We start from the raw sequence: 11,660 nt of genomic DNA, 5'->3' as shown, positions 1-11,660 counted from the left end.
TTTTGGAGTGACTTCCACCTTTATGTATACCTACAAAATACTAATTTATAAAAACAATAAATGGATGGGGGCAGGCCAGTGGAGTATAGGTAGATGAACAGGGGAGAGGGGTAGGGAAGGGGAAGGAGGAGAAGGTACCAGGGACCAAAATGGAACAAATTATATTCTACTTGTGTGATTATGTCAAAATGAAACCCACTATTATGTAATGCTAAAATACACTAATAAAAACATGAAAAATAATGACTTTGTACTAATAATGCATCAGTGAACATTTCTCTGGTCCCTCACTCTTTAAAACATTTTTTATGAGAAGGTAGAGTAAAAAGAAAATTGTTAAAAATCGAGCTGCTGCATTTTACAATGAAGTTTAACCCATCCAGAGCTCCCTGAAAAATTCTGAACCCCCAAAGCAGGATACAACAGACTCGGCAGTAAATAATGATGCGGGGGTGGGGGGGGGCAGGGGATGGAAAAAGCAAAGGACAGAAGAGATAGATCTAGCCAAGGTTGAACCTTGACCCAGTGCTGGCCCTTTGATTTGCTAATTTACACTTAGATGCACTTAAGAATGCTCATGAGCAAATTCTGTACTCTGAGCATAATATTCCTTCCTCTGAAGAGCCAAATTGGGCCAGGCTGTGCAGCTTCTTCAGGAGACCCTAGAGTGAGAACAAGTCCTAACTACAGATTCCAACTCCCTGGATTGCTGGAGAACTTATTCTTTTTAAATGGCAGATTGCTCCACCAGAAAAATCTCCTCTGTACAGGTTGCTTTATCTTGTAACCTCGAAAGTCAGGTTGTCATAACCTAGAACTCTGGGAAGCATCATCATGAAATCATAAAATCTTGATCTTGGCTAAAGTGGTGTGTTCTTGTATCAATAATTCATGTGGTTGCATACAAATACAATTTTGACAGATGTTAGTACAGACATGAGCTGGTAGAACATCCCTATTAGTAACTGTCTGCTTGTTCTAAGAAGCTGAGCAGACCGCTCCTCAGCAGCAGGCTCAAGTTCAGGGTAGGTTAGGAATAGTATTTCCACTTAGACATTTTTAAGATAATGGTAAGAGAGACTCTAATGTTTCTGACAAATGGCAGGACATAAATATGCAGCCAGCATGATTGCTTTTTAATAGGTTCGTGCAAGCAGTAATTACTCCTTTGTCTTATTTGATCCACGCTAATTCCTACCTTGCTCAATTGATTTGATTCGTGGCCCCTGGATTTCATAGTGACAACAGGGAAACTAAGAGGAGTAGTGATGTTTCCTGAGAAAGAACAATTCCCATGGCTGTCCCAGAGGAAGAACCAGCCATCGTGGGCCAGGGTGGTGATGGCTGCTTCAGGCATGGGGAGAAACCAGGGAAGGTGACCAGGGGCTACAATATCCTGGCACCAACTTTTTCCTTGGCAATTATGCAATCATTCATCGGAAACACACACACACACACACACACAGACACACACACACAGAGACGGTAAGGGGAAAGGCTCTTTCCTGAGTGGGCTAAGTATACACACTCTTCTAGCTATACTTGAAGTTTAAGACCCAGAAAGATCTATCATGAGTGCTGACGCCAGCACTTACCCTTTTTAAAATTTATTTGTATTTTTTTTTATAGTTGTAGTTGAACAGAATGCCTTTATTTTACTTGTTTTGGTTGTGTTTTGTTTTATGCAGTGCTAAGAACTGAACCCAGTGCCTCACACATACTAGGCAAGTGTCTGCCAATGAGCTTCAGCCCCAGCCCTAGGGCTTACCTTCGAGTTGCATATTCTGCTGTAAGAGTATTATTACAATTTCATAGAGGCCATTGTAAAACGCAGACACTGCATTGAAAATGGGGGCCCTGGAGACTCACTAACGCACCTGGAAGCATAGGGAAGAGGCTGAGGTTTTGTGTCTTGAGCATTAAAATATTTTGTATGGTGTATCAAGCTTGTAGTTTAAGAAGTAATATGGATTGCAGTATTTAATTGCTTGTCTTTAATATGCTCTTTTGTCATGGTTGGGTAATTAGCTGTGGACTGGGTTCAAATTCAGGCATCTCTCTACGAGACTGGCTACCAACCACCCAATTTGTTGGCGCCATTATCTAATTTTTCAATAGTCAAGTAGTAACTGATACCATTAACTAAGGCCGAAGAGTTGTACCAAAGCAAAACAGGAGCAATGAAAAATCCTTATTGTCTGTGAAGAGAAAATATACCATTTCATCAGAAGAAAAGTTTTTTCCAACATCAATTTTATGCATGTACATTCCTATGGGAGATGCCCTGACCTTGCTGGCTTAGCCCCATCCTTCTGGTTGAGCCCATTAGGAACAGAACAGGAGTTGGTGTCAGAAGACCTGGGGTTTGAGTGTTGGCTCCTTAGGTGTTGTTGGGTCAGTCACTTAATATAAAGAAGGAAAATATACTGAACAATTAGCATGAGTATTAAGATAAAGATTGCAATGTGCTATTTAAGGTAAGCCTTTTTAAAATTGTGCTTCTTTTTATGATAGTTTTGCTCATCCTAGATGTAAGGGTCAGACCTTCCCACACACTCTTGAGTTTCAATGGTTTATCAGCACAATCTAAATATATGGTTTTAAAAGTCAGGCTACATCTGACTACATCCTGGAATGCTGACTTACTCTAGGGTCCTTGCTCGTGGCTCTCTGTTCTTGCTCAGTAACTGAAGTGTCTCTGATTTCTTCCAGCTCTTCCCAAATCCAATCGCTTGATCAGTAAGCCAGAGATTAATATGAATAATCCACTCTTGCACTCATTTGTCACAATTTCTACTTTTGGCCCCGCCCACTCCATCCATCCTTCCTCACCATCCTTTCTTACAAACAGAGCCTACACAACATTTCATGAACGCAGTAAGGTCTGAAGCAGAATGCTGGCAATGAAGAGATCTTGCAGTCATTTATCACTTTTTTAAAAAGTCACTTTTTGTTCCTAAAGCCACTTTATTTAATTGCCTACTTTAAAAGGTTTGGTATGATGAAAGATTGTTTTTGATCCCCAGTCCCCAAGCACTAAAGATAAAATGCAAAAGATGGAAAAAGCGTTCCAAGTTGAGGTGAAAATTTTACCAAATGAACATCAAAAACAGGGACAGCAACTTGTAAATGATTTGCTGGCCTCACTGGAATTTGTCTAGCTGTACTTTGATCTTGGTGACGGGTGGTGGCTGAGCTGTGTAAGGTGATAAAGACCTTCTCACTAAAACAAAGGGGCTCAGACAGGACAAAAGGAGAACGGGTTACCTATTTGGGGGTCTGTTATTTTTCATCGGCTTGGTTTCCTTGTCTTATGACACCTGGGGAGAGACCTTCAGGTGAGAGGGACTCGATGGCAGGAGTTTGTAAGATACGCGAGTGAGTATTATGCATGAGGTCTCCATTTGGAAAACTGCAGTCTCAGGCACTAACCAAGATGAATGACAGTGATGCGTTCTTCATACTTAAAGGCAGAAGATACCTCCTAGGTAGGCACTTTTTCTATTTATGAAAATTTCCATCACAGATTCTAAGAATTTTTCTTTTTCTTTTTAAGAACAAAGTATGAAATCAAAAGTATACTGATACTTGATGTATCTGAAAAATTGTGATATCTCATAAATTAATTTTGCTTCTTTTTTTTTTTTCAAACCCAAGGCCTCAGGCGTGCTGGGTAAGTGCTGTGCTACAGAGTGATATCCCCAGCCCTAACTTTCCTTCTTAAAATCCCAAACTTAGAAAAAAAAAATCAGACTCCTTGGGATGACAACCTTTCTAAAATGAATTATATGTGTGACTGATTTATCAAGGAATTTATGAAGGTATTATTCTTCCCTTAACCCTGGCTTTCAGTGGTACAATCCCAAATAAGACTTTTTCACTCTACTAATGACATCTCAGTCAGAATCCATAATTCCTGGTTATTTTCAGCTACTGAAAGATAATCTGCTAAATTCATAGGTCCTTCAATTCTTGATACAGGCAAGGTTCAGGGGGACCAAGAGCTTGGGGTATAGTATGGAGTCAGGTTTGTCCTTTCATTCTTCGTCTCACCCCAGTAAGTTACATCTGGTTAGCAGGCAGAAGGGATCCTGCCCTACTCCAGGGTCCAGCAGCTCTACAGGGAAGAGGTAGAAAAAGGATGGGGAAGTACCACAGCCACAGCAGCATGCCCATGGCACATGGAGATAGCAGTGGGTATGGTAATAGGTGGTGTGCAATAACACTGTTGCTATGGTTTGGATGTGGCTTATCCCCCCAAGGGTCCATGTTGTTCAGCATAGTGATGTTAAGAGATGGTGAGACCTTTCAGAAATGGGGCCAAGTCATGGAGATTTAGGTCGTTAGGTCATTAAGAGCACCACCTTTGGAAGAAATTACCATAGTTCTCATGGGATCCTAAATAGTTCCCTTGAGAGGGTTGTTACAGAAAAGCAAGACTGGCCCCCTCTTCACTCTCTGGCTTTCTGTCTCACTACTATAATCTCTCCTCCTACATGCTCCCTCCATGCTGCCATCTGCCATGATGTGACAGCCAGGAAGCCCTCACCAGAGCCAGTACCATACTACTTGGATTTTCAACTTTTAGCTCCACGAGTTGAATAAATCTCTTTTCTCTCTAAGGTATCCAACATCTGTATTTTGTTACAGCTATGGAAAATGAACTAATACAACGACAGATAGCTGGATATTCATCCAAGTACAAGTGAACGGATGAACTTCACATGTTGTTTTATAGAATACAGAATGATAGCTCTCTGGCCTGCCTTTTATTTCCTCAATTTTGGTGATCTAATCTAATGTATAGAGAGTTCATCCTCTTTCCTCAGATGGTGTTTTTAGTTTCATCTCAGTCTCCTCCATCACTAAAGACCTCAGAGACCAGCAGTCTGATCTCCCTTTAACCTCACCAGCAGCCCACACTGCCAACAATTCTTCACAATGGCACACTCTATTGTTTGTTTTGGTGGCTTTTGAGACACTCTTCAGCTCTCACCTTTCTCTAAGTCCCGTCCTTTTTCATGTGGAACCATGGGAATGACTAGGATATTTTCCCATTCTTTCCAAGGAACAGAGAGAAGTTGGTTGGGGCAGAGCTGTACTGCACTCTTCCGGGGTACTACCATGGTCTAAGACTTGCTGATGCAGAGGACTCCACCAGACCTTCCTCCCTCAGAACACTCTGGACCAAAAAGCGGCAATAGTCCCTGTGTACTTGTGTGCCCCAGCTCAGAGAATTCATGTCATGTCACTTCTGATAAAGAATTCTCTCCTTTAGTTTGGCTCATTAAGTCTTCATGCAGGGGATCAGAAACAAGCCTCCAATTTCCATATGTGATTGTTCGAAGAAAAGGAGAGGATGCAGTTCAACTTGAGATAAGAAAAGCAGGGTTTGCTTACGTTGGGTAAGATTGAATATCTTACCCAATCAGGAAATGGAATCAAATAAAAATCTTCAATTCATGAAACAGAGGATTGCTTCACTGCTCAAAGATGTTTTTGTGCCTCAACATTCTTAGAATATTGACTTAAACTAGGATTAGATTCTAATTTCCTCATAGTGGAGCTCTCAGAAAGCTTAGTTCCTAAAAAGTTTACATAAAGAAGAAAAAGAAACCCCCATACGCACAACCTTCCAGATTCCCACTGTTCACCGTTACACGAACACAGTGACTTTTCTGTATTGCTGTCCAGGAATCACCCTACCTCTCGGCCTTACAAGAGGAAGCTCCTTAAGCATCATGTCTTACCACACGGAAAGATATCACCTCCTGGACCAAAGAGAACCTTTAGCTGTCTTGACTTGTCAGGCATTGATTGATGTGTAGGATTCATGTAGCATTCCTCAGGAGAAGTTAATGAATATACATGAATAAAGCATTTCATTGGTGGCTGGGGGGAGGGGGAGGTGCATGAAATTATTTTTAACTTATTTAATTTGGCCCATGATACAGTCTTGTTAGAAAACTAAATAACAGAACTTCCCCCTTGAAGAGATGGCCTAACAAATTACAGTCAATAGAGGCATAATATATTTTGTATCAACTAGCAAATATAAACATACCAACTATAAACGCCTGACTGTGCACAGTGCATCACTCCATAAATGTGGCTAACTAATTATTAATTCATATTGATGCTCTCTTACAGATAAGGACTTCTTGTTTTTCAATATAATAAGTGCTGAAGAAATTGAAGGATGAAAGTGTTAACTGATCTATTGATTTTTAGAAAGTATTTAGATGCTGGTTACTGCATTTTTTTTTTTTTGGTTGATTGGAAATTTTATTATCTTCAGATATCCCATCTGAATGTTCAATGTTTTTTGTTAATACTTAATGTGACACATCTGTAAAAGATAGATAGATATTCAGGTATGACCACATCTTTCGGGAAGCCATCCGTGAAATACATGAGGATCTTCTCCAGGCATGGGAGTCAGGGGAGTTAGGCCTGGCCTTGGGAACTTCCCATGGCTGACCCATGGCAATAGATTGCCCAATGCCCGTGACCTTTCCCTCCACTCTGCTAGGAAAGTGCCTCATAGTAGCTCCGGAGATGGGCCTAACCCATTAGGAGCTGAACAGCCCAGCTTTAACCTTTTTTGGAGAAAAACATTCTATAGAATCTCTTTGATGTTTCCTGATATAAATAAAAGTGGCGCAGGCTCCATCTTGGTCCAGAAGTTTGATTGGTCTGATTAGCTTGCCTGACCTGCTTTTGAAACTTCTTTCTGTAATTTTTTTTATTTGCTCATTTGTTGGAGATAAAACCCAGGGCCTCACACATGCCATGCAAGTACTCTACCACTAAGCTACATCCCCAGCCCTGGTTTTATTCTTTATCAGAACAGAATAAAGCAGAATACTAGAGTTCTGCTAAAGCCAAGTTGAACTTTAGCTGCAAAAAGTTCTAACCATCTAATCAACAGAAAAAAAAATTGCACACTTTCACTCAGATACAAACTTGTCCAATAAACTTGAAACAGTTAACAATGGAATGTGAACTCAGAAAAATTATTTTTCATGATCCTGGGATTTGGTGAAGTTTTCCCCTCATATATCTTCTATACCTTCAACTTGATGTTTTCAAGACTTCATGTCTCACCTCCCATTTCAAACAGAAGTTAAAAATTCAGTATTAGAAGCTATCATAGTCATAGTTATGGCAAAAATCTTATTCATAGCTAAATATTAAATTCTGAATAATATGAAGCTGAGGTTATGACCTGCAGTGAGCTGGATTTAAGGAACTGCACTGAGTAAGAACTAGGATATATTATTAAGTGGGGATAAGTCTTCAACCATCCAGTTTGCAAGGCAGGTAGGAACATAGAAGATGGGTACTATCTGCAAAATCCTGAATCAAAGGCAGTCCCAGACTGCCACACAGTTGATCAGAAAATACATAAACATTTGGTTCCTACCATCTCTGACTTCTCTGTAAAAGCAGATTTAGAGCACAATGATGAAGAACAAGGGGAAATGGAGCCAATTGGACCATCGAATCCTGAACCCTCAAATATTGGCATATGTCTCTCTGAATTTCAACTTCTCCATCAGTGAATCCAGGACAGCATGGTAGCTTTCTGTCACTATAACAAACACCTGAGATAATCAATTTATACAGCAAAAAGATTTATTGTGGCTTATTGTTTCAGAAGGTCTAGTCCATGCTCTATTAGCCAGCCCCATTGTTTTTGGCCTGTGGTGAGGCAGCACATCTTGATGAAAATGCCTGGCATAGCAAAACCATTGACTTCAGGGTCGGACTGCGAAAGAGTAAAAGAGAAAGAGACCAGGATCTCACAATCCCTTTCAAGGACATGTGCCCAGTGACGGGAAATCCTCTCAGTCGGCCCTACCTCTTTAAGTTGTCACCACCTCCCAATAGCACCAAGTTGGGGACCAAGCCTTTAACACATGTGCCTTTGGGGTACACTCCAGATCCCAACTATAGCAGATAGTAATAATGCCTATTTTCTATTAGAGCTGGGTGACAACTTCTGAATCACTGTTGAAAGGTTAAATAAAATCCAGGACATGCAGAATCAAAAGAGTTCCTAGAAGTTGAGCAGTGTTTGATTGTGGTTCTTATGTATCACCTAGTGTAACTCCTACAGATAATCTGCTCCTCATCATCTATCTGCTTGGCTACTGTTGCTTTGAATAATTTCTTTCCAGTCTCACAAATTTCCTAGCTCTTCCTGTTCTTCCCTTAAACTAACTTCTTCTATGAAACTTACCCACATTTGTGTTTCCATTATGTGGATCTCCATCTTGACTACCAAATTTGGACATATCATGAGGATAAACAATACCATGGTTTTTATTTTAATGACCTTTCACAAGCAATTCATGAATATTTGTAGTCTTAAGTCCTTAAATGAGGCAGCATTTATATAGTCTTAAGATTTTACAGAGGAGGCCTCTTTAATTCATAATTCAGAAGTATAAATTTCAACGAAATTATAAATAATAAGGAATCAAGGAGCAAATGATTTTTATTCAAGTGAAGATTATTTATTTGCAAAGGCATGAAAATAGATGATGCCCTGTGGAGATAATTGCTAGATCCATGTGAACTTGACTTTCAGAGAAATGGTGTGTGATGTTCTGCTTTTCAGTTTGTAAGTCAATCATCCAAAGCCCAGGAGCATCTAGGTAAGTAAAGAGAAGAGGTAAAATGTAATCAAAGCAGGTTACCATAGCCTGCTTATTCAGCTGTGAAGACATGCAGTAAAATGGATAGTTTTAAATAAAAAGTATGCATTCATTATAACATAAAATGAATATTTTTAATTAAAACATGGGTCTTTAGAGCAATAAACTGAGCATTAAGAAATAGAATGCAGTGATATAATTAAGACAAAATGAATATGATCCTTTTAGTCATCTCTAGTTCACTGTAGCCCTCCTACAGATTTCTGTGGTTCACAGAACCTATTGATAAAACAGACCTGCCTCCTTCCTTAGCAAAGAGAAGCATAAAGAATCTGCACTAGGAGGCAGAGGTGTAACTCAGTGGGAGAGCACTCACCTCTCATGTGCAAGGTCTTAGATCTGATCCCAGCACCCCCAAAATACTGCACTCAAGGTCAGAAAACAGAAGCCATAAATCTGCTTCGCTGGGCATGGTGGCACATGTGTATAATCCCAGTGGCTTAGGAGGCTGAGGCAGGAGGATTGTGAGTTCAAGGCTAGCCTCATCAACAGTGAGGCACTAAGCAACTGAGATCCTGTCTCTAAATAAAATACAAAAGAGGGCTGGGGAAGTGGCTCAGTGGTGGAGTGTCCCTGAGTTCAATCCCTGAATCCATGTAACAAATTTTTTTTTAAAAATCTACTTCTGATCCTGTAGGGGAATTTGGGAAAGTGCAGCCTTCATGAATTTCATTTCACTAAAATGCAAATGAAGGGGTTGAATTTGATGTCCAATAAGTTCCCTTCTTTCTTCTTCTCAAACATTCAACACAATACTAGCATAGCTTTGGAAGGGTAAACTCCTATTATATGTTCATTTCTAAATTATGAATATTAAGATTACTGAATCCTTAAAACATTCTCATTTCACGCATCTATAATGGGTTGACTGATTTCTAGCCTGCTGTAGGTAGAAATGAAGGTGGGGTTTCACTTTAATCATGACTAAAATCACACTACAGACTATGAAAGTTCTGCAATTCACGTGGAAACAGGCTCTTTGCTAGACTAGGAAATGAACAGAAGCTTCAGGGAAATTAGGGAGTTTGAATGGAAGTTCATTGACTTCGTCTGGGAGACAGGATTCTGGAGACTCCACTTGAATAGTGAGAAAGAAGACTGTATTCCTCAGGACAGAAGTATGGAACTGGGAGGAAATTAAGGAAGCAAGTTGTATGAAGGAATATTTACCTGGATTTTTGAAACTTAGCTGTTCATATGCTTCATATACACAAATCCCTTTTCTTCATCATAAGTAAAATTTTACTTTAGGCAGACTTACTGTTGTTTGAAACTTTTCTGTAATTTCCAGAATTCCAGTTTGCACATAAGCAACCCTTGAGTCATTCCTATTAAGGACAATAAGAAAAAGAAAGATCTGGATTCTAGAGAAGAGGAACAGGAAAAAATTTTTTAAAGAGAAGTAGAAAGTTTTTTTTTCTGTGTCATCTAAGGGAAAAAACATATGAATGAACAAATGAAAATAAAATATTTCTTTCTCCAAAAACATAAAGGTTTATATTTCTAAAAACACCTGACTTAATTTTTAGTTCTGGTCATGATGAAGTTTCAAGTATCATACTCACCCACCAAAACACAAAAACAACAAAAAGGATAAAATACCCAAAGCAACTCTTTTTCAGGCAGTAGACAACAGATGGCATGTGATCATTTTTTTTTTTTTTTAAAGAGAGAGTGAAAGAGGGAGAGAGAGAGACAGAGAATTTTAATATTTTATTTTTTAGTTATTGGCGGCACAACATCTTTGTTTTGTATGTGGTGCTGAGGATCGAACCCAGGCCGCACGCATGCCAGGCAAGCGCGCTACCGCTTGAGCCACATCCCCAGCCCCGGCATGTGATCTTTGAGGGAAAGGGAACAGTCCATTCACTGTGACATCTTACCTAGCAGCAGCTTCCAAACTGTGGCAAAGGAAAATGAAGCCCACACAGATAGCAGTGGTCTTACTGAGCTGAGGAAATAGATTGGTTAAAGACTATTAAGGCAGCTAGATTTGGGGGTGGTGGGGGATTAAGACACTGTAAAACAAAGGAGTTTCTCAGAGAAGGGCCACCAAAATCTTGGATTCCTAGAGTGCCTCAAATCCTTGAGTCTTTGGTTGAAGACTAAGCTCTGCATGTGCAAGGTGAGATCCTCTGAGACAGTGAACAACTCCTGGAGGTCTCTGAGCAGAATGGAGTTCTCAGAAGTCATGCAGGGCTGGGAGATGTTGGAGTTTCCAACCTGCCAAAGTGGACGGAACTTGCTGAACAACTCAGGCATTCCATTAAGAACCAAAAAAGGGCATACCTAGAATAAAGACAATTCAAGTCCTACCCTAACAAAACCTAAAATAATTCTCAGGAAATTCAAATTGATCAATCAGTAAATTTACCAAACAGCAGAAGTAAATGCAATGTTCTTTAAAGAAAAGCATCAAAATTCAGCACTAAATAGCATTCTCAAAGAACAGCATAGATTAAAAAATTGTTAGATGTGACAAGAAGCAGGAAAACAGTGCCCAGAACCAGGAAGAAAGAAAGTTCATAGAAATGGACTCAGTGATGACACAGGAAGAACTTTAAGACAGTATTATAAATTTATTCAAAGGTATTAAAGAAAAAATGAACATAAGGAGTTAACAACTCAATCAAGAAATGAAACATAAAATATGAAGCCCAATGGAAATTATATATATCTTGAAAATTTAAATGTATAAAATTAAAAATTTCCGCTGGGTACAGTGGTGCATGCCTGTAATTCCAGCAGCTTGGGAGGCTAGAATTGGGAGGTTGCTTAGTGAGAAAACTTAAGCAACTCAGTGAGACCCTGTATCTAAATAAAATACAAAATAGGGCTGGGGATGTGGCTCAGTGGTTGAGTGCGCTTGAGTTCAATCCCTGGTACAAAAAAAATATATATATATATATATATATATATATATATATATATATATAT

General features: G+C 39.5%; 1 long non-coding RNA gene across 1 annotated transcript; it reads left to right on the top strand.

Moving 5' to 3' along the window:
* The first annotated feature begins 3,190 nt into the window (after positions 1–3,190).
* Positions 3,191–5,468, top strand: LOC125619587. Its single transcript, XR_007351128.1, has 2 exons — positions 3,191–3,488; positions 5,069–5,468. It is a non-coding gene; the product is annotated as an uncharacterized LOC125619587 (long non-coding RNA).
* Positions 5,469–11,660: the final 6,192 nt, after the last annotated feature.

This window comes from Marmota marmota, unplaced genomic scaffold (assembly GCF_001458135.2).
Source record: "Marmota marmota marmota unplaced genomic scaffold, marMar, whole genome shotgun sequence".
NCBI lineage: Eukaryota > Metazoa > Chordata > Mammalia > Rodentia > Sciuridae > Marmota > Marmota marmota.
The sequence above is the reverse complement of the archived record's forward strand: the minus strand, read 5'-3'. Positions and strand labels throughout refer to the sequence as shown.